This window comes from Zingiber officinale, chromosome 8B, assembly GCF_018446385.1.
Source record: "Zingiber officinale cultivar Zhangliang chromosome 8B, Zo_v1.1, whole genome shotgun sequence".
NCBI lineage: Eukaryota > Viridiplantae > Streptophyta > Magnoliopsida > Zingiberales > Zingiberaceae > Zingiber > Zingiber officinale.
Window position 1 is genome coordinate 101,391,421 of NC_056001.1, and position 24,091 is coordinate 101,415,511.

General features: G+C 47.1%; 2 pseudogenes; one reads left to right on the forward strand and one right to left on the reverse strand.

Annotated features, from left to right (window-relative positions):
• Positions 1 to 403: 403 nt before the first annotated feature.
• Positions 404 to 581, reverse strand: LOC122018165 (annotated as a pseudogene).
• Positions 582 to 1,256: 675 nt separating this feature from the next.
• On the forward strand, positions 1,257 to 23,088 carry LOC122014104 (annotated as a pseudogene).
• Positions 23,089 to 24,091: the final 1,003 nt, after the last annotated feature.

Here is a 24,091-nt window from a genome sequence, read left to right on the forward strand (position 1 = left end):
TATCTTCACGAGCAAGATCATGTCCCTCATTACGAGCTTGTACACACGCTTCTAAAGTCACCCTATTAGCTAATGCACCATGTGCATTTTCCCGAGGGTGTCCTAAAGTTCCTCCTCCAAATTGTAGTATGGAATCATCCCAAATTGTAGTACGGAATTATCTCCAAAGATTTCGATTAGTGTAGACATATGCCAAACTAATGTTGATTATAAATAAAATACCAACTATAATATGTTGACTAATGTTGATTATAAATAAAATACCAACTATAATATGAAACTACTGTAATATAATATTGACTAACATTAACTAGTGTTGACCAATATTAACTAGGAATAAAGTGTTCATATTGTGATAATTATATAATTACTATGTTAACATCTTTGCACAATATTATTAATATTTACTAGCATCAAGCTGATGCAATAGTGCAACGTAAGGACGACGCTCGAGAACCTCAGCAGCAAATTACTGTAACAAATTCTCCCTTATAAAAATTAATTTAATTATTTATATCAAATATGAAACTGATAAGAATAGATACTACACTTAATGTTAGCCAAAAGGTCGAGAAAAGTATACTTTTTAATATTATCAACCTAACGTATTTATAGAAACTTTTTGCTCGCGATGTTGTTAATCCTATGATATGAGACTAAAAAGAACTCTGTCAATACATATTTTTTATATAAAAAATATTAATATAATTTTATTATGAGCTTACCAAAATTAATTAGTAAAGAGTCCATATTCTTAATAAAATAGTATGATAAAAATTAAAGTGTTGGTAAAATATAATATTGATCAATGTTAATTAAAAATGAAATATCTATATTGTAACAACTACGCACTATAACTACTAAATTAGCAGTTATAAAATGATACCTTCTATAATTATATAGTAGTTATGATCCAATAACTATTATAATTGTATAGTAACTATAAATTTATAGTTGCTAAAAAACATCAAAAGTAAAAAAGTAAAAGTAGTTTTGGAAAAAATATTGACGGTTCTGTCATTCGGATAATACATAAAAGAGAAATATCATTATTCTAATAAAAAGGACATCTTTTCTTCCCTCCAGAGGTTATGGTAAGTGATAGGAGATTTTCTTTTCAGACTTCTGCTAGGGTTTTCGAAGAGAAGAATAGCAGTTGGTATAAGGAAGAGGCGGCTGTGCCTTGGGGCTTGGGAAGGATGGTTTCCACCTCTGGGGTTTTGATTTCCTTTTGATGATTAGGGAGTGAGGTGATGATGTCTGGAGGTACTATACGGAGATCGTTTAAGGACTCGCTGAAGGTTCTTGAAGCCGACATCCAACACGCAAACACTTTGTATGTTGTTGTTGTTTTCCTCCAAATCTGGTTTTGCTACGGGTTAACTGGTGCGTTTGATTTTTTATGTATCAAAGTAGTATTTTGAGACTTTTATCCGTTCCTGTTGTTTGTCCTAAAGGCTGTAAGCGTAATTTCTTGCTTTTGGCGTGTTTTTCTGAATGATTATACCAGACTAAAAGAGTGAGGATTGCAGTTGGATCTTCTTTATGATGATTTCTTGACGTGAATATCGAAAAATATTTTTTCCTCTGTATTCTAAGTTCATAATGTTTAAACAAGGAAAAGTGAGCTAAAGTTGTGCTTGTCTATTGGAATGGTGGGATTGCTTTTAGGACTCTCTAGGAGTAGACATTTTTCAAAATAAAATTTTTGTTTTTAATATTATCTATGGATAGAAAACTTGAATTTCTCGTAAATATTATCAATAACTCATCAAGCTTATTTTCTCTCCATTTGTCGATTAATGTTCAGTTTCCTTTGTGTTGCTCTATCTCTATTATAATGCTTAATCCTTTTAAATTTGCCCAATTTTTTCTTGCGCAGGGACATAAAATGCCTATAAAGGAAAATGAACTATATTACTTATCCACACTGCATACGTTCTTCTAATGTTTCTTTCAATTGTCCCCAGGGCGTAGCACAGATGGGGAGTACATGGTTCTGTGGCTGAAAGGTCCAGGGGTCGATCCCCGGGGTGTCACTGCCTGGTGTTAACGTCTCCGCTATGCACTTTCCACCTGTGTACCTGCATTTACCTCCCTCCATATCCGTGGGATCGGCTCTAGGGGGGCCGCTGATGTGACGGTTCCACATTTTTTTCTAATGTTTCTTTCGATTTGCAAGGCTTCAGACTTTCCCACAGAGTATGATGGTGCATGCCTTCATACGCATATGTCCTATAGTCCAGTGGCACACTTATTTCTTTTCCTAGTGACTTGGACAGATTGCAATCTGGCCGGGTTGCTTCGACTCTTGCGAATTATGATTGATACGGTGCGTATTTTGTGGGGTTGGTAGGATGAGGTGATTATGAGTCAAGGTTACAAGAGGGTCAACAGTCAAGCCGACGTGGGAGTCAAGAAGGTCAAAAATCAAGCCTCTGTGGCCGGTCAGAAGTCAAGCTGACCTGGCGGACAGGAAAGTCAACAGTCAAGCCCCCGTGGCAGGTTAGCAGTCAAGCCGATGTGGAGATCAAGGGGGTCAAAAATCCAGGTTACGTGGCCAAAGTCAGTCTCAACAGATAGGGTGGTCGAAGGAGGGGATTATAAGACCAGCCCTGATAGTGAGTAATAAGCGGGCCCGTGGGCCAGGTACAACTAAGGATGAAGGTTACAAAAAAACAGGTCTGATTACAGACCTGGCGCTCAGGTCGGAACATTCAAGCCAAGGATCACAGGTCTGGTTACAGACCTGGCGCTCAGGTCGAAATATTCAAGCCAAGGATCACAGGTCTGGTTACAGACCTGACGCTCAGGCTGGAACATGCAAGCCAAAGATCACAGGTCTGGTTATAGACTTGGCGCTCAGGTCGGAACATGCAAGCCAAGGATCACAGGTCTGGTTATAGACCTGGCGCTCAGGTCGGAACATTCAAGCCAAGGATTACAGGTCTGGTTACAAACTCAGCGTGCAGGTCGGAAAGTACATGCCTTGAATAACAGCCAACAGATGCGGATCAAGAACCAGACCCAGAGTATAGGTCAGGACACCCAAGTCAAAGATCACCGGTCTGGATACAGACCCGGAGTGCAGATCGCGATATGCAGATCGGAGGTAGCAAATGACAGGCAGATTTGGACACAGGCTTAGCACAGATCGGATATACAAGTCGAGGGCAACAGTATATAAGAGCAGGGCGAGTCCAGATCCCGAATCAGTCGGACGCTAAAGACAAATCAACCAAGGAATCGTAACCGCTTGTCAGAGGGAATAATCAAGGTGTCAGGGAATATGCCAACGGTCGAGGCCCAACACCCCTTCGGTTTTGCCGCCAGCCTATTAGGAAGAGTCACGTGTCAACCACCGCCAGACAAAACCTGACAGCCGACATTCCCTGACACTCGTCAGACCCAGGAATCTTCGCTGCAGTATAAAAAGGGATGCCTTGTCCCTTATGCAGGTACGCTCACTCGTCATTTTTCATTAAGTCTTTACTTTTCGTCCTTTCTTTGCATTTTCTGGGGAAAAAGTACTTGACTTGAGCGTCGGAGGGCCTGACCCGGGAACTTTTTCCCTGGTTTCTGGTCTTTAACGACTGGTGGACTCGTCTGAGTGTGTGCAGAACGACAGTGTCACCGTCCTAATCACCCCTCTCCGTCAACCACCCGTGGGAACCTTTACAGGGAGGTACCCAGCACGTCCAGCGCTTCGACGACTCTCCGTCAACTTTTCGCACAATAAGGCCCGCCTTTATCCGACTCAGCTTCCGGACGGGATCAACCTCCCCGGCCCCTCAAGTCTAGTCGAAGGAGGATCTAGTCCGACTGACTAGACCCCAGTGTCCTGAATACCTGATATGGCTCTTAACTCCTTTGCCGACCCATCATCCCTCTGATTTCTATAAGATGTCCAGCCGTTCTGAAAGATAGCCGCGCTCACTTCCTACTTCTGTTGACTCTTCGACTTCTGAGTCAGGTTAGTCTTTAACTGCCACACTGGTTTCCAAGTGACTCCTCAGGTTCCGAGGGAGTCTTTTCACCTTCCTCTTCTTTATAAAAGGCTTAGTCTCTTCGTACCAGCTCCTTAACTTGCTTATGGAATCCCCCAAGTGGTCTACTCTACGACACCGGTTGGCTATTGCCGAGAAAGCCTTACATGACATGACTTTGAGCCGGGATCTACAGATCTCCCTTCGCAGGGAGCTAGAAGAACTATGGCAAGCGGCTAAATGCAGGACTCAGGTGGAAGTGGCTTTGAAGATGAAGGCGCAGGCAGACTTTCACGCTCAACTCCATCATGTCCTCTACTTGAAGCTGAAGCATGAGGATGAGGTGTCTTCTCTGAAAGAGGAGAATCGACTGCAGGGTGCCACCATTGATCAACTATGGGCCACCCTTGACCATGTCCAGATAGAGCTAGCTCAGGCGAAAACTCGTTTAGAGAGAGGACACCAAATGTCTGGATCTGGTAGCAATTGAGGCTGCTGTTATATGTTCCTTTTTTGAATGAAATACAACATATTTTCTGTTTTGTGAATGTATTCCCTTGTTCTCGTGTCTTTGTGTCTTTATCGTTTTGAAACACCTGCATTCTTTTAACATTTCTAACAAAGATAACAAAAACGACTGACGTACCTCACTCTCCTTTCCCTTCGCCGGCCTACTAGCAAGCAATGATGCATGAGAATAAGTCAGGCTATATCTCGCCCATATGCCTGTGAAGAAATACCGCTCGAGAAAAGTTGTTGAGCCGACCCGGAGGGTCGTTGGTCGTGAGAGCCTTACTCACTTATAACTCGCACTGGGATGAGAGTCTGGGACAGCCGACCGAGCAGCTCGGTCGTTGGGCGTGAGAGCAGAGCTCACTTATAACTCGCACTGGGGCGAGGGTCTGGAATAGCCGACTGAGCAGCTCGGTCGTTGGGCGTGAGAGTAGAGCTCACTTATAACTCGCACTGGGGCGAGAGTCTGGAATAGCCGACCGAGCAGCTCAGTCGTTGGGCGTGAGAGCAGAGCTCACTTATAACTCGCACTGGGGCGAGAGTCTGGAACAGCCGACCGAGCAGCTCGGTCGTTGGGCGTGAATGCAGAGCTCACTTATAACTCGCACTGGGGCGAGAGTCTGGAACAATCGACCGAGCAACTCGGTCATTGGGCGTGAGAGCAGAGCTCACTTATAACTCGCACTAGGGCGAGAGTCTGGAACAGCCGACCGAGAAGGTCGTTGGGTGTGAGAGCAGAGCTCACTTATAACTCGCACTGGGGCGAGAGTCTGAAACAGCCGACCGAGAAGGTCGTTGGGCGTGAGAGCATAGCTCACTTATAACTCGAACTGGGGTGAGAGTCTGGAACAGCCGACCGAGCAGTTCGATCGTTGGGCGTGAGAGCAGAGCTCACTTATAACTCGCACTGGGGCGAGAGTCTGGAACAGCCGACTGAGTAGCTCGGTCGTTGGGCGTGAGAGCAGAGCTCACTTATAACTCGCACTGGGGCGAGAGTCTGGGACAGCCAATCGAGCAGCTCGGTCGTTGGGTGTGAGAGTAGAGCTCACTTATAACTCACACTGGGGCGAGAGTCTGGGACAGCCGACCGAGAAAGTCGTTGGGCGTGAGAGCAGAGCTCACTTATAACTCGCACTGAGGCGAGAGTCTGGAACAGCCGACCGAGCAGCTCGGTCTTTTGATCAGAATATATGTTGTCGACCTGCGGGTCGATCTCCCGACCAGGAATTACTTAAAGCGCTTTGCCTTCGCCTGTTATCAAGGAATATATCATTAGTAGTGTTGAAGATAACCATATTAAAAGTCTTACTTAGCCCTGGCCCTGTTGCCTTTGAACTTCTTTCCTGCTACTTTTCCTTGACGGTTCCCAAGAAAATCGCATGGTAAGCGTTTTCGTACTTCCGCTTCATATCTTGATTTATTTATCACGTCCATCATTAATACGGCTCCTAGGAGGTCGACATCTGTCCTCTGCCTTTATTGCTTATGCAGGATGACGCCGCCCACGCCACTCCTTTTTGTACACGACTCCCCATAAGGGTATGTGTTGGTGCGGGAAGCATCCGACGATCGAACTCGTATTTTGATAATGGCAAAGAATTCAAAGTTAAGATGTTTTGTAGTCTAACAATTCTACTTGAGGATTTCAGGAAAGTCCTAGCTGCGGCTAGGCAAAGGGAAAACCCTAGGGGGCGGTAACCCTAGGTCATAGGGGGTGGTAACCCTATGCGGAAAGTCTTGGCAGGTCGATGACTTTAGGCAAAAAGTCCTAGGGGGTGGTAACCCTAGGTGGAAAGTCCTGGTGTCGCGAACCAGGTGAAAGTCTGGACTAGCCGGGAAGCGGATGTCCAGCAGAAAGTCCGGAAGTATCGAATGCTGAGAAAAAGTCCAGTCGATCTGGAGGATCGCACTGGCAACAGGTAAATCTCCTGAGTGGAGTAGGTGAGGACGCGTTCCCCGTAGAGGGAACAGTAGGCGTCGGGTCGACCTAGGGTTTTCGGTTGGAAACCCGAAGTCAGACTCGGACAGTCCGGAGACTGTCTATACTTCATTTATCATGTTTATTGTGCTAACTTTGTGTTGCAGGATAGTGTTTGGGACTAACGTATCTTGCAGGTGCAAAGGAGTAACCTAAAGCCTCGGATGAACAGTGTTCGAGGCGCCTCCATGGAGCTTGGAGGCGCCTCGGGTGCAAAGGATGAGCTGGCTGCGAAGCACCATTAGAGGCGCCTTGAAGAAGGAAGAAGGCGCCTTGGAAGGCGCCTTGAGTGAGGTTTAAGGTGCCTTGAATGGATGAAATTCGACCAGGTCAGATTTGATCCACGCGGAAGACCAGGCAGCATGGAGGCGCCTTGAACACCCTTTATAAGGGGGTTTCGACCAGCACTTCTACACAACGAATATCAAGTGATCTCTCATCAACGTGCTGCTCCAAAAGACACTCCGAAGTGCTGCTACAAGTGCCCGACAACCCGAAACTTCAGATTTAGCATTTCTTGTTGTCGGTATAATACTTATAGCTTTTAATTGTACTCATAATTGTAATCTTTTAACGAGCTTATAGTTGTTGCCCACCGGAAGCGATCAAGGATCGCGGGCCTTCGAGTAGGAGTCGTCACAGGCTCCGAACGAAGTAAATCTCTGTGTCCTTCTGTTTGTGTTTGTTTGTTTTTAATTGCGCTGCTTTAATTACTCTAACGCTGTTTTTGATTCCGATGCGTACAAAATAGCCACGAGCGCTATTCACCCCCCCCTCTAGCGCGTCTCGATCCAACAGTATGTTCTTCGGCGATCAGACGGCTTTAAGCGCTTCACCCAAAAAGATACTCGTCTCTTTTCGATATTCCCTAGGAGAACTCCCTTTATAAACCCTAAAGGCAGTCCGCAGTCATTGCCTTGCGCGTTTTGACTGCCTTCTTCCTGTTGCTTCGATTTCCCCGGTGTCCGCATCTCTCCTTTTCTAGGTTCCTCCATCTAGCGCTCTTCTCCTCCTCGACTAATTTCTTCCTCAACCTTCTTTACCCTGATAATGGCAGACGGTAAGACCACTCTTTGGTATTCCTGCTTCATTTCAGATATAGACGACCACGACCTATCCGTGATTCACTCAGACTTGCAACTTAGTAATGCTTATGAACTCCGAGTCCCCACACCGCATGAGCATCCTGCTAATCCTCCAGAAGGTTTCGTGACCATTTTTAGAGACCAGATTTTAGGAGGCCTTCGTTTTCCCATCCATCCATTCATTTCTTCTCTGAGTGAATACTTTGGCATTTGCATCTCTCAGTTTGCTCCTAACTTCTTTAGGGTGGTTTGCGACACCGTTATTCTTTGTCGCGTATACCGACTTCCCTTAACTGCTCATCTCTTTCATCACTTCTATTCCTTCAAACGCTCAGAGCCCGGAGTGTTTATGGTACAGGCTAGGCCTAGCTACAAGTTTTTCTCGGACATGCCTTCTTCGAACAAGGGGTGGAAATCCCGTTTCTTCTTTGTCAGACTACCTAATCCACTGATCGGGCCCACACAGTGGCGCTCCGACCTCCCTTCCGACCTCCCTGTACATCAACACCAACCTTCTTGTATCCCTGCTTCAGAAGCACTTCAATGCGTTCTCATTAACTTTTCTGTACTACTGTTGGAAGGCCTTCTATATTTGTTCGGACTCAGCCTCGTTCGGGCAGACATTTAGAGCTGTCAGACGGGCCAACCCGTGGCGGGGCGGGTCGGCCCGTGGTGGGCTAACCATTTGGCAGGGCGGGGCGGGGCGGGCCAACCCGCCAACTTGGCGGGTTGGGAAATTTCCAACTCAACCCATTCTAATGCGGGTTGCGGGTTTGGCGGGCCAACCCGCGGGCCCATCAAAAATTTTTTAAAAAATTAAAAAATATTTCATATCTTCAACATTTTACTTCGAAAAAGTTTTCTACAATTAAATGTATATATAAACATGTATTTTAAATATAAATGAACACAAACGAGTACTTATGTTGGATGAAAAGTACTATTTTTATTTCAAAATTATAACAAAAAAAGATAATAAATTGACCTAAAACTTAGCTTACATGTGTTTTTCAACCCGCGGGTCAACCCAAGCCCGAGCTAGCCGACCCGTGTGGGTCGCGGGCCTAGGCGGGTCGGCCCACGGCGGACTTGGGTTGATAAAATTCCAACCCAACCCGCTTAAATTGTTTGGCGGGGTGGTCCAACCCGACGGACCCAACCCAAATTGACGGCTCTACAGACATTGGGGCTCCGTTTGGTAAGACCCCGTTTTCCTCTTCGCAACTCTTCGCTAACTGAGGTATCTTTCTTTTTATCGCAAAGGCTGTCATGTACCGAGCGTACTCTTCCGATGTGAAGCGCCGATCCAGCTCCTATTTGAAAACTTTAAGGGAGGAGTTGAAGCAAGGTTTGGCAGCTTCTTCCCAATCCGACCCTTCTGCCTCACAATCCGCTCCTTCCGCTTCACTACCTATCCCGTCGGCGACGACCCAGGAGGGAACTTCTTCGGCCCTTCCCATGGATGTGGCTCCAGCGGAAGACCCGGTCATTGTGAAACAAGCCGATCTGTCCACTGCAGAGCAGATCGAGGAAGCCACAGGAGAACAGGTCGGGGAGGCCGCTGAAGAGCAAGTCGAGGAAAGGCGAGCGACATCCTCCCGACCAGCTGAACGCATGAAACTTTAGCGCAAGAGGAAGAGAGTGACTCCCGCTATTCAAGCGTCACCTCCACCTATTCCTTCCAGTCGTCGCTCTTTTGCTACCCCTCATTCTTTGGAAACAAGAACTGCTACTCTCGCTCGGGAGATTAATATGGGACCTGAAGTTCTCGTCAAGTCACCGCACCTATTAGCTGCGGCTCCCAGCCAAATTATAACTCCCGAGCAGGCTTCTTTTCCAGCTCCAGCTTCTTCTCCCGGTCAGCCACCCTTACCTTTAGTGGACCAGCCTGGGAGCTCTGCAACTCCATCTGTCTCCCTTCCCTTAGACGTTCCCGCGTCTTCTTCTAGATCCCGGAGTAAAACTCGCAAGAAATACTCCTTTACTGATTTTTGGCGCGTGCCTTCCTCCGCAGGCTCAGGGGCCGCTGCAGAATTTGCTGAAGGGGATCCTCCCCTTACCGCTTTGATCGAGCTAGAGGGAGACTTAGCGGCCTCCTGGCGCTCTGGTAATCGTAAGTTTTGGGAAAATCCTCCGATTGGGGGGGGGGGGGGGGGGGTTAGACCAAGCGGCTTGTCAGATGGTGGCTGTAAGTCTTTCTACCTCTATGTTCTTCTGCTGTAGTCCTTTATAACCTTTCTTCTTATATCTAACACAGGCCTGCTCCGCCAACCTAAGTGTCGTTCAGTACGCCTGTGGCTTGCAGTGAGAAAATGAAGTGTTGAAGGCTCGCCTTCAGGAAATAGAGCTGCCCCTAACTCCCCGCGATCCACTCAACCCAACTCCTGGAGATCTAGCGCACTATCTTCACTTAATTGGAGAGTCTGCCGAATCTGCCCGCAATATTTCTCATGTGGCTTTTGACAAGATAAGAGCTTTGGAAGCAGCTCTTCAAACAAGGGAGTCGGAATTGGCTTCTGAAGTGGAGAAGCGTCAGACACTAGCAGCTGAGCTAGATAAAAAGGATGCTCAGTTGGTGAGCTTGCAGGCAACTCAGGAGAATCTTCAGAAGACTATAATAGAAATCCAGAGTCAATTGGCTTCCAGCGTCGACCGGGAGAGAACCCTCCAAAGCCAATGGGAGGTCAGCCAAGCAACTCTTAAATCCATACAGGCCGATCTTCTGGAAGCGCAAGAGAACATTTCTCAAAATCAACAAGCTTTGACTCTGGCCCACGTAGATAAGGAGAAGGCGGAGACTACGTTGAAAGACTATCAGGCAGGTGAAATATGTCGTCTGAGGGCCTACAGACAAGCCTATGTTACCTCCCTTTTCTTCATGAAGAAAATGGGAGATCTGATGAATTTCATGGTATGTTGTGGCGTGGGTGGAGGAGCTCGCCAAATGCTCGAACAGGATTTACTTAAGGATGCTCCTTCGGAAGATTTTCTAGATATAGGTCGCATCATGGATGAGATTCCTGATGGGTTATTCCCTTCTTTTAAAGATGATGATGACCTCTTCCTTCTTCCCGAGCCTCCAGCCGATTCTACGTCCTGCCCCCCTGAGCCCCCCGCTGGCCCTGTTGAAGATAATCCTCCGGCTGAAGATCCATAAAATGACAATATGTATTGCACTTTTGATGTAAAACTGTAATCAATCAAGTCTCTTCCAAGTTATTGGTTGAATTGTCTTCACTTTAGCGCGTTTATCCCTCTCATGATACCTCTGGACCTCGGGCTCTCGATTTTCTTTTAGTATATTAATCATCTGACAGTGAGTTGTTCGATTGTTGGTATTCCTGCATATTGCCCTTCTGAGTCTATTTGAAACGTCCCAAGGCATTACGTGTAATTTAGATACCTATTTTAGGTCCCATCTACTCCCGATCGGGGTTTCTTTTATTCCCCCGACCTGCCTTCCTCGTCCTCTACTGACCCCCTGCCTTGGTCTTGCTCCTCGATCTGTCTTTTGCCTTTTCTTACAAGTCTGTATTACAGGCCTGGATAACCGAAGCCCGGGAATTAAGAGTTATGCACAGACCGGGGTTCCTCCTGATCCAGGTCTGTATAGGTGAAGACCTGGGAATTTAAGAGTTAAACCCCGCTCGGGAAAGCGTGGACGCTTCTCTAAGACAACTGTTTGTATCTTTTTCCGAGATCCGCCTCTTCGTACTTCGTGCCAGTACTTTTCCGCATATGCCCCTAGGCGTTATTTCCGAGGAATATCCTTCAGCTCTCGCTGTTCCCGCTTATTGTTTTGCTCCAGCGGATGATAGTCTGACGAAATTGCCCTTTTATTCGGTGACTATAAATATTCTCTTCACTTTCGACTTCAAGGGTTTCATGTCCTTTTCTTCTTCCTTTCGCCCTTTCGCTTGAATCCCTCCTTGCATCTGATCCTCTTGCTTCTACCTCGATAGCTTTCTGCTTGATCTTTCTTCTTTGTGTTTCTATTTTCCATGGCTTCCCCCTCCTTTCTTTCTTCTTTGGCGGCGATACACTATCCTGGCTCATCCACTTTCGACGAATTAGATAGGGATGACCTGCGTTATACCTACGGAGTGGAGGACAACGTACAAGTGATTATCCCTACTGGAATACATCAATTCTTCAATCCTCCCGATAGCTCTAGCACTTTCTTCAAAGAACAATTTGTAGCGGGCCTTCGTCTTCCTATTCACACTTTCTTCTCCGAAGTATGCCGCTATTTTCGAATTCCCCTGGGGCAACTAACACCCAACTCCATCAGGATCTTCTGTGGATTTGTAGTACTGTGTGATGTGTGTGAGTTATCCTGGTATGTCCACTTATTTCACTACTTCTTCACCCTTCGATTCCAGGAAGAAGGCACATTCCGTTTTCAACCCCGTCTCCGGACTACTTTTTTCTCATCCCTGCCTTCTTTTGATCCGAGCTGGAGGAACAAATTCTTCTTCATTATCTTTCCCCACGAGGTGGAGTGTCCCTTACGATGGCAACAGTCACTCTCTCCCCCTCCCTAACTAGGGGAATTTCATCTTGACTCCTCCTACATAGAAGCCTCCTCTCGCTTGTCTGGCTGGCAACTTAACTTGACACGGCTGTTATCGGAGGAACTGTTGTTCTATTTTTGCCTAAGTCATCTGACCCTGGATACGCCTCACTCCCTGGGTGAGTCTCTATTTCCTTTCTGATACCGCCTTGTGAGTACTTTGTTTTTTCTACCGCACCTAATCTCCCACTTTATCTTGTGCAGCTGAAGTCTTAACCCATGCTTCAGAGGTTCAAACCCTTCCTATAAGCGATATGGAAATAATAAGGCGTGGCCGAGTTATTCTGCAGAGGAGATCCCTTCCCCACTCGTCCTCAACTTCAATCGGCGGGGCTTCCCGGGCCCATCCTCCGCCCCGACCTGCTCGGCGAGGGTCTTCTAGTATCCGCCCTACTCCCTTGGCTCGCCCCACTCACCCACGCACGGCACGTCTCCCTCGGCTCGCCCCCGGGCTGCTCGTCCACCTCGGCCGGCCGCCCCTGCTCGCCCCCGGGCTGCTCGTCCACCTCGGCCGGCCGCCCCTGCTCGCCCCCGGGCTGCTCGTCCACCTCGGCCTACTGCCTCGACACCTCTCCAACCGATTAGTTTCCCCAGAGCCACTTATATCCCTGGTCGGGGTCTCGGTGAAAGACTTATGGGCCTTGGTGGGGGAACAGGCAACGTTTCCTTCGCCAGCCCCGCTTTCAGAGAGACTTCTCAAGCTTTCCGCCAGGTCCGTGCCACAAATGAACGCCTGAGCCAGGATACCCCTTCTCCCTCTAGACGCAGGGCTCGGTCGCCCTCAGATGATTCTGACTCGGATGACCAGCCGCTGGCTCAGAGATGTCGGCGCCGAGCCCCTCGTCCGGTGTCCGACTCAGGCCCGTCGTCTGTCCCTTCTCCTCCTCCAAATGCAGCTACCTCTCATCCGCCTCCGATCCCCAGCCCTGTAAATAATCCCCCTATTTCGTCTGATACCCCGGTCGAACCCCCGCTGGCTCCTCCTTTCACGTCGCAGCAAACTCAGGGCGATGAAGCTGGCCCCTCTGCTCCTCCTAGCTCAACCGCGGGTCCCTCAGACCCATCCCAGCTTACTTATCACAGTTATTGTACTAGTATCCCTTCTGAGGGGAGGTTACGGTCCCGAACAGACGTTCCCACCAGCTACCTCGAGATGAAAGACCGTCTGGCCTCTGTATGGGAAGAAAGAATGCAGCATATGGACTCTTCGCCTCCCCCGGCCCAGATGGACAAATTCGCAGAGTTGTATGTCAAGGTAACTTTTGAAGCTTTCCAAACTGTTGTTCTTCCCTCTCTAATCAGACATTTACTTGTATGCCCCAGGCTTGTGCGGAGTCTCTAGCAATGAACAATTCCCTCCATGCTGTTTATCATCAGAATAAGGTGCTACAAGACCAAATTGCTGAACTGGAATTACAATTGAATGATCCTGCCCAGGCCGGCCATGCTTTGCGGGCAAAGATAGAAGACTTGACCAGACAGAAGAGCAGTCTGGAAACATCCCTAGCCTAAGCCAATCATGAACTTAAAGATCTCCAGGAAAAGCAAAGTCAAGTGGACATTGTGCACCAGCAGAGTATAAATCAGCAAGCTTTGGAGCACCAACGAGCCATGGATCAATTGTTCCAGAAGCTGCGTGCTGTTGAAACTCTGGCAAAGGATCAAGACCAAAAGTTAAAATCGCAGGAGGCCCTTTTGAAATTTCAAGAGACCCAGCTGACTTCCCAAGCCACAGAATTATCCACTACCCAGAATGAATTAGCTCAGGCTCGGGTCACCATAGAAGGCGTATCAACATCTCTGACTGTCTATAGAGAGGGAGAGAACGATCGCTACTTGCGGAACCGTGCTCTGTATCTGTGTTCTCCCGAATTTTGTGCACAGGTGGGACATCATTTTTCCACGTGTGTTATCTACGGGGCAGGTGGGGCTCTACGACAACTTTAGGAGCAAGACTATTTAAAGTCCCTTCCGCCTCCTGAATTTTTAGACCATAACCGAATCCTTAAAGAGATACCGGATGAAATATTTACTCCTTTCGAATGATATATTTTGGCTTGGCTTCCTGTACATAATGACTTGAGAGTTTCTTGTAAAGTACTTTGCTGTTTCCTCATTTGCACTTTAAGGCTTTCTTTTACTAAAATTGCTTAGCTTTTGTCACAAAAAGTATTAGGACATATAATTTCTGCTTTCACATCTTTTTCTGCTTTCCCGGATCTACTCTTCCCTGGTCTGCTATCCTAATTTGGGGGATAAGGGACAGACCGACTTATCACCCAACTTACACTTCTCGACCTGCTTCTTCAAACTCGATAAGGTCGCAGGTAATTAGCACTCCATGGTCGATCTAGCCTCTTGCCCCGTTCATCTTATAAATAATAAGCTCCGGATGCTAACTTTTTAACGACTTTGTAAGGCCCGTCCCATTGAGGTGCTAGCTTAGTCACGTCCCCCACTGGCTTGATTTGCTTCCAGACCAGATCTCCTTCTCCAAAGAACCAAGGAATCACTCTCCTGTTATAGTTTTGCCTCATTCTTTGTCGATAGGCCTCCAGTCGAGCCACCGTTCGGTCCCGAGTCTTGCTAATAAGATCTAGCTCAGCCAACCTTCGTTCTGTGTTTTCTTCATCATATAATGTCCTTCTGACCGACGGCACTCCAATTTCTATGGGTACAACTGCTTCATTGCCGTAGACCAGGTGGAATGGTGTCAGACCGGTGCTTTCCCGAGGTGTTGTGCGATAAGCCCATAGAATACTTGGCAGCTCTTCCACCCAATTTCCTCCGACGTGATCCAGCTTCACCTTCAGACTTCGTACTATTTCTCTGTTGATTACCTCGGTCTGACCATTGCTCTGAGGATATGCTACTGAAGTGAAGGCTTGCGTTATACCAAATCCCTTGCACCAGGCCTGGATTCTTTGTCCTTGAAATTGCCTTCCATTGTCAGATACAAGCTTGTGAGGAATACCAAATCTGCAAAGAATGTTCTTCCATAGGAATTGAATGACGACATCTTCTGTGATCCGAGTCAAGGCTTCCGCTTCCACCCACTTAGAAAAATAGTCCACTGCCACTAATAAAAAACGCATCTGACCTTGCGCCATCGGAAATGGTCCCACGATATTCATGCCCCATTGATCAAAAGGACATGAAACTATAGAAGTTTTCAACAAGGTCGTAGGTCGATGTGTCAAATTTTGATGTTTCTGGCAGGATAAGCATGTGTTCACCAACTTGTGAGCATCCCTCTGTAAAGTAGGCCAGAAATACCCGGCCAGGAGTACCTTGCGAGATAATGTTCGACCGCCCACATGATTGCCACAGCATCCCAAATGTATTTCTCGCAAGGTTTGGTCGGCCTCCTCCATACTCAAGCATTTAAGCAAGGGTCGGGAAAAGGACCTTTTGTAAAGCTGATCCCCAATCATAACATAAGCATGGGCCTGCTTCCTGATCAGCTGTGACTCTTCTGGATCGGTTGGTAGAATACCCTCCTTGAGATAGTTGATTATGGGTGCCCGCCAATCAATAGTTGCTTCTATATTGTTTTGCAGATCTATCTGGCTTATCAGAAAAGTTTGTGCCGTTGACCGATCCAACACCCAAGTGGTTAGGGAACTGGCCATCTTTGCTAGCTCATATGCTCTTTCATTATCTAACCTGGGAATTTTGGTCACGGTGACTTCTATGAATTCCTCTTTCATCTTTTCATATGCTTCCTGATATACTTGTTATTTGTCGCAATTTATCATAAAGTTACCATTCACTTGCTGAGTCACCAACTGGGAATCTGAATAAATGATTACCCGGGCTGCCCCTACATGCCGAGCTGCTTGCAATCCTGCCAACAAAGCCTCGTATTCTGCTTCATTGTTCGTGGCTCAGAAATTTAATCCGACCGCCAGTTGAAGTATATCTCCTTGAGGAGATATTACCAAGACCCCAACCCCGCTTCCTTGATGATTAGCAGATCCATCCACATAAATCTTCTAGGTTTCCTCAGAGTGGGTCTGATGAACTTCTGTCAGGAAATCTGCCAAGGCCTGCGCCTTAATGGCGGTGCGCGGTTGATATTGTATGTCATATTCTCCCAACTCTATGGCCCATTTGATAAGCCAACCTACAACTTCTACATTAGTTAGTGCTCTCTCCATAGTGTTGTTGGTTAGGACGGTGATAGGATGCGACAAGAAATAGGGTCTTAACCGCCGAGCCATAAGGACCAGTCCATAAACCAATTTTTCGAGAGTTGTGTATCGGGACTCGGCTCCTTTCAATAAATGGCTGAAGAAATACACTGGTCGTTGTACATTATCATGTTCTTTTACGAGCACGGCCCCTACAGCCTCAGGGGTGGCCGACAAATAGACCCAGAAAGGCTCTCCTACAACTGGCTTAAAGAGAGAAGGGAGAGTCTCCAAGTACTTCTTCAGTTCTTCGAAAGCTCTGGTGCATTCTTTATCCCATTGGAATTTGGATGCCTTCCTTAGCACCTTGAAAAAAGGAGCAGCTCGGTCTGCAGATCTGGAAATGGATCTTGACAGGGTTGTTATTCTACCGACTAGCTTTTGGGTTTCTTTTAAATTCTGAGGAGGCTGCATATCCTTGAGCACTTGCACTTTTTCAGGATTGGCTTCTATTCCTCGCTCAGTCACCAGGTAGCCCAAGAATTTTCCTCCTCTGGCTCCAAATATGCATTTCAAGGGATTGAGCTTCAGCCCATATTACCGAAGAGTCCTGCACGTTTCCTCCACATCTTTGATCAATTTTCGGCCAGCGGGGATTTGATGAGTATATCATCTACATAGACTTCCACATTTCGCCCGATCTGCTCCCGGAAGATTTTATCCATCATTCGCTGGTATGTGGCTCCAGCGTTCCTGAGGCCAAAAGGCATGACAGTGTAACAGAAAGTACCGTCAACCGTAATAAAGCTAACCTTTTCATCCTCCCGGGCTAGAGGTATCTGATGATACCCCTGGTAGGCGTCCATCATACATATTCTCTCGCAGCCGGCCGTGGAGTCCACCATTTGATCAATCCGGGGCAAGGGATAGCAGTCTTTTGGGCTCGCCCGGTTGAGGTCCCGGAAGTCTATGCACACTCTCCACTTATTGTTGGGCTTTTTTACCAAGACTACACTGGAGAGCCGTGATGGGAATTGAACCTCCCGAACGTGTCCTGCCTTTTTGAGCTGATCCACCTCGGCTCTTATTATTTTATTCTGGTCAGCTGAGAAATTCCTTTTCTTTGGCTTTACCGGCCAGGAATCAGGTAATAAATGCAACTTGTGCTCAGCCACTTCCGGCTTGACCCCAGGGAGTTCCTCAGTAGACCAGGCAAAGACATCCCGGTTGTAGATCAGACACTGAATTAATTCTTCTTTGAGGGGAGAGGGAAGGTCGCTTGCCACCCGAGTCAGACTTTCAGGTCGCTCGGCGTGTAGTTGTACTTCTTCCCAAGGGATGGGTTCTTCAGCTATAGGCAGAGACTCCTCTTGAACAGCATGAACACCTCCATCTTGCATCCTTTGATTTTTTTCGAGCCTCGACTCGGACCATGTCAATGTAGCACCAGCGAGAAACCCTCTGTTCTCCTTTGACTTCCCCGACCTGCTCGCCCACGGGAAATTTGATTTTTTGATGGAAGGTCGAGACAGCAGCCCTAAATTCATGCAAGGCGGGCTTTCCTAGAATAACATTGTACGAAGAAGGGGAGTCCACTACTATAAAGGTGCTCCTCCTTGTGCGCACCAATGGCTCGGTGCCCAAAGATATGGCCAGCTTAATCTGACTCATAGGCTTCACTTCATTGCCTGTAAATCCGTATAAAGATGTAGCCACCTGCTGGAGTTCAGCAATATCAATCTGCATTTCTTCGAACGCAGTCCTAAATAGAATGTTGACTGAGCTCCCAGTATCAACGAAAACTCGAGCCACTCGGCTATTGGCAATGATGGATTTAATGATGAGAGCATCGTCGTGAGGTAACTCCAGGCCCTCCAGGTCTGCTGGCCCGAAGCTAATAATAGGACTAGCAGCTTGTTCATGACTGCATCCGACGGCATGAACCTCCAAGTGCCGAACATGAGACTTACGTGCTCTCCCTGAATCTCCGTCAGTTGGCCCCCCAAAGATCATGCCGATCTCTCTGACAGCTGCATTACCTCTGTTCACGACCTCCCGTGATCCTTCTGGCTCTTTTCCCCTGCCAGGCTGATGAGTGCTAGGTCCTGCGAGGTCGGGACGAGATTGTCCGGTCTGTCCTGCCCCCCTTTGTTCCTCTATCATCTTGATCAACTGAGAAGCTAGCTCGGGCGGAGGCAAACCCATCTCGGCAGCCCGCTTGGAGTCTCGAGCGAACTGAAAGCAATGGTTAGTATCATGCGTATGTGACCTATGATAGGTACAGTACCGATTATTCCCTGGCCCTGGTCGGGGAATATGTACAGCAACAACTCGAGGGGCAGGTCGAATTTCTGGCCCAGGATGAAAGGCAGGTCTAGCTTCTCGGGCTCGCGGCAGAGGTTGAGGGGGGTGGCTGAGGCGCTCTTCTTTCTTTCTTGTTGGAGGAAGGAAGTGGTCTTTCAGCCTTCCTTCGGGCTGCTTGTGCTTCTTCCACCTTGATGTAGGAAGCAGCTTTTTCCACCATCTCGTCAAAATTCCGAGCGGGATTTTTGATGAGATCTCTGAAGAATTCCCCTTCTCCTAATCCATGGGAGAAGGCGCTCATCAGAATCTCTGAAGTGGCAGTGGGGACATCTTGAGCCACTTGATTAAAACGGTTGATATAACTTCTCAGGGGCTCAGTCGGCCCTTGCTTCATAGCGAAGAGACAATGATTTATCTTTTGATATTTCTTGCTGCTAGCAAATCGGCGCAGAAAAGCCGTTTTAAAGTCCAGAAAACAGGTGATGGACCCTTGAGGTAATCCATCGAACCACTTTAAGGCTAAGCCAGCTAAAGTATTCAAGAAAACTCTGCATTTAACAACATCGCTATATTGGTGCAGCAGGGTTACATTTTTGAATTTCCGCAAGTGCTCTTCCGGATCCTTGCTCCCGTCATATTCTCCGATCGACGGGGCTCTATAACCTTTAGGCAGTCTTTCATTTAGAATCCTGATCGAGAAAGGTACTTTCTCGTCCGGATCCTCGGGGAACACCTCAGGTGCGACAAAGGCCTTCCCCTTCTTCGAATCCCGCGGTAGTGAACTCTCAGCCATAGAGGCTTGAGGCTGCTCCTTCTTAAGGCTCTATCCTTGGGGCTCTGGCTGATAATATCCCACCCCATGCTCACAATAAGGATTTTGAGGATATACCTCAGGTTGCTTTCTTTTAGAACCCCGATCTGAAACAAGGAGGGGCTCCTTGGAAGCTTCAGCAGGAGCTTGTCGTGGTCGTGAAACAGTTGCCTGTCTCTCAGAGGCTGCCAACCTTTTGGCCTCCTTGAAGAGCTCGTACTCTCCGGCGGTCATAATGACATGAATACGACTAGACTCCTCCATCGTCACGTTCCGGAACAGGTTGATGTGTTCCCACAAACGATGTCAAATTTGATCTCGTCCGGAAGCTGAGTCGGATGAAGGCGGGCCTTGTTGTGCGAAAAGTTGACGGAGAGTCGTCGAAGCGCTGGACGTGCTGGGTACCTCCCTGTAAAGGTTCCCACGGGTGGTTGACGAAGAGGGGTGATTAGGACGGTGACGCTGTCGTTCTGCACACACTCAGACGAGTCCACCAGTCGTTAGAGACTAGAAATCAGGGAAAAAGTCCCCGGGTGAGGCCCTCCGACGCTCAAGTCAGGTACTTTTTCCTCAGAAAATGCAAAGAAAGGACGAAAAGTAAAGACTTAGTGAAAAATGACGAGTGAGCGTACCTGCATAAGGGACAAGGCATCCCTTTTTATACTGCAGCGAAGATTCCTTGGTCTGACGAGTGTCAGGGAATGTCGGCTGTCAGGCTTTGTTTGGCGGTGGTTGACACGTGGCTCTTCTTAATAGGCTGGCGGCAAAACCGAAGGGGTGTTGGGCCTCGACCGTTGACATATTCCCTGACACCTTGATTATTCCCTCTGACAAGCGGTTACGATTCCTTGACTGATTTGTCTGTAGCGTCCGACTGATTCGGGATCTGGACTCGCCCTGCTCTTATATACTGTTGCCCTCGACTTGTATATCAGATCTGTGCTAAGCTTATGCCCAGATCTGCCTGTCATTTGCTACCTCCGATCTGCATATCGCGATCTGCACTCCGGGTCTGTATCCAGACCGGTGATCTTTGACTTGGGTGTCCTGACCTATACTCTGGGTCTGGTTCTTGATCCGCATCTGTTGGCTGTTATTCAAGGCATGTACGTTCCGACCTGCACGCTGGGTTTGTAACCAGACCTGTGATCCTTGGCTTGAATGTTCCGACCTGAGCGCCAGGTCTGTAACCAGACCTGTGATCTTTGGCTTGCATGTTCCGACCTGAGCGCCAGGTCTGTAACCAGACCTGTGATCCTTGGCTTGAATGTTCCGACCTGAGTGCTAGGTCTGTAACCAGACCTGTTTGTTTGTAACCTTCATCCTTAGCTGTACCTGGCCCACGGGCCCGCTTATTACTCACTATCAGGGATGGTCTTATAATCCCCTCCTTCGACCACCCTGTCTGTTGAGACTTTGACTTTGACCACGTAACCTGGACTTTTGACCCCCTTGATCTCCACATCGGCTTGACTGCTAACCTGCCACGGGGGCTTGACTCTTGACTTTTCTGTCCGCCAGGTTAGCTTGACTTCTGACCGGCCACAGAGGCTTGACTTTTGACCTTCTTGACCCTCACGTCGTCTTGACTGTTGACCCTCTTGTAGCCTTGACTCATAACCATCTCATCCTACCGACCCCACAAAATACGCACCGTATCAATGATATATATGGTCTCCAATTTAGCTGCATTGTTTCACAAAATTTCAAAAGGATTTCATCTTCCAAATTAGTTACCTCACTTTTTTACCTTTGTTGTTCAAATAAGGACTCACATTGTACAAGTTCATGTTGATGGCTCCACAACCATGTCAACTTGTGAAAGACAAGCTATTAGAGAGTTTTATGGTGAGTGCCTCTCTGTATCTTGCAGAAGTTTCAGTGACATTATTCTATTCTGCATGAATTCTTAGTATTTTTTTTTAAAAAAAATGATATTTATTTGCCGCTGTGATATTCCCTTCTTTGCGTCAACTACAAAATGGTATCAATGATATGGAAGACATGGGCGACAAGACAAGAAAGAAAGAAAATGCTTCTCTGAAATAGATGCTGAAAGAGAAGAGGAATGTGGGATTTGTATGGAGTCCAATAGCAAAATTGTGTTGCCCAATTGCTGCCATGCAATGTGCATGAAGTGTTACAGAGAATGGTAAAAGCTTTTTTTTTTCCTTTCAGAAACTGATTTTATGAGTGTATCCTCTCCTTGTGTGTGTATATGCATGCATGTTTTAACCCTGGGACGGGTTGACGGGGATACTGGGGACGAACATATTCGCCTTTTTTGCCACCATGTGTATGCATGCATGTTCTCTTCTATGGTTTCTTACAACCTTTTATGACAAACCTTGAATGACGATGATATATAGCTAGATACCAATGTATATTGTGTAGACTTCAGGTGTATCACCAAACATACGTTCGCAAGAGGTACCGAAATAGGGTTGCCAAAATTGCCTCCTCACACTGTTTGACTCATATTAGATGCACCAAGTGAGGCTAACTGGCTGGCACATTAATGCTCTACTTCTAAGTTGAAACCATGATTTGTTTCAATTTTCTTAGTCATATACAAACAAACCTTGTATGTTTTTTACAGGCAAACAATTTCACAAATATTGATTCATAATCTCGCTTAGTTGATTATTAGAAGTTCTAGTGTGTTTGAAATACAGCTTGTTTAAAGATTTAGCTATAAATTAGTTCATTTTTTAGTGGATAAGTTCAGCTCAATAGGCCTAAAAATCTGTAACTTGTGGGTTCGAGAACACAACTATTCTGCATTTCATACTCATGTTCTTTAATTTCAGGAACGCGCTATCACAGTAGTGCCCCTTCTGTCACGGGAACCTCAAGAGATTTAACTCCGACAATCTATGGGTATTCGTGAGAGACCGAGATATGTCGACATGGAAACGGTGACGAGGCAGAACATTTGGCAACTGATCTTGTACATAAAGAAACTACCCATAGTTTTTCGAGATACTGTCTTCGATTCCCTATGATTCTCACATCAGGTGTTGTTTTTCCTTCGGCTATTTTATCAAAAGGAGCGATCATGTTTTTTTATTTACTCCAAAGAGCACTCTAATTTTAAAATTACAAAAAAAAATATCAAAAATAGTGCTATTCCCTTCCTACTCCCCCTGCTAACCTCCTAAATTCTCTCTCTCTTGCTGTTTTCCAATGCATCCCTTCTCTCCAGGATTAAAAAGGAGATGCATTGATCCCATATCAGGTCCACCGTGGGCCTGATATTTTCCATATCAGGCTCAGCGTGGGTCTGATAATTTCCATATCACGCCCACACTGAGCCTAATATTTTCTCATATCAAGCTCATGCATTAAAAAATAGCATGGAATTTAGGAGGTTGGTGGGAGGGGTAAGAAGGGAATAACATTATTTTTGGTGCTCTTTTTGGTAGTTTTGAAACTAGGGTATTTTTTTTGTAAATAAAGAAATGTGGTCATTCCTTTCGATAAAAAGTCTTTTGGTAAATAAGGAAATGCGGTCAGCAAAGTCGTCATATCCCAGCTTTTCACTCGCCTGCTTTCAGACACGATCATTTTAGCACCGTCCGTGGGAAAGTAGCCTACATCCAAAACGAGGAGATGGAAGACGTTGGACGACACCACACAGTGACGTTGACGCAAGAAGAGCTCGACACACTAATACAAGCCAAAGCAGCGAAGATAGTGGAGTAATAACAACAACAAGCGATGGCCGAGCGCTAAGCACCAAAGCCTACGACATCAGCTGCAGGTCGGTCGGCCGAACAAGTAGAGCATGTGGACCAAATAGCCGCTTGGGAGCAGACAAAAAAGCCGATCGACACCTATGGGGAAGCCCCTCATGCGCCGATCCCATTCCATCGACCACTATTTCAGACTCCATCAGAAGAGAGGGGTCAGACAGATAAAGATCGGCGATCTTCTTCGGATGAGGTGTCCGTTCAGAATGCACGAAAAAGAAAAGCGCCAAAGGAAGACGATTCGCACGAGCGGATCAATCAACAGTTCTCACAGGAGATTCTGGACAACCCTCTACCAAAGCATTACACCCCATTGACGATCGGGGAATATAATGGAGCAACCAACCCGGACGACCATTTGGCCAAGTTTGATCATTAACGCGGCCACACTTCACCAATACACGGATGGAGTGAAGTGTCGGGTCTTTCTCACCACGCTATCTGGATTGGCATAACGTTGGTTCAAGCGGTTGCCGCCGAGCGGCTCGATCCATAACTTCAAGGACTTCAGAGCGGCCTTCCTGCATCACTTCGCCAGCAGTCGCCGCCACCAGAAGATGAATGTCAACTTGTTCGCCCTTAAGCAAGGGCCCAAGGAAGCGCTAAAGTCCTACATCCAGCGCTTCAATCAGGTGGCAATGGACATCCCGGCGATCTCCTTGGATGTGTTGGTGAACACCTTCACCCAAGGACTCACTGAAGGGGAGTTCTTTAGATCACTCATTCGGAGGCAGCCATTGGACTTTGAACATCTTCAGAAGAAGGCCACGGAGTATATCAATGTGGAAGAAGCCCAAGCGGTTAAAAAAAAGGGGAAACACCCGTCGAGCCAGTAGCCGCATCTGAATGCAGACCGCCGAGCAACCATCAACCTCCGAAGGGGCCTCGATTGGGTGGAGCCCAATCCCACCAGGAGCCAAAGACACATGTCGTGCAGCATGTGGCGGCTGGTCGCC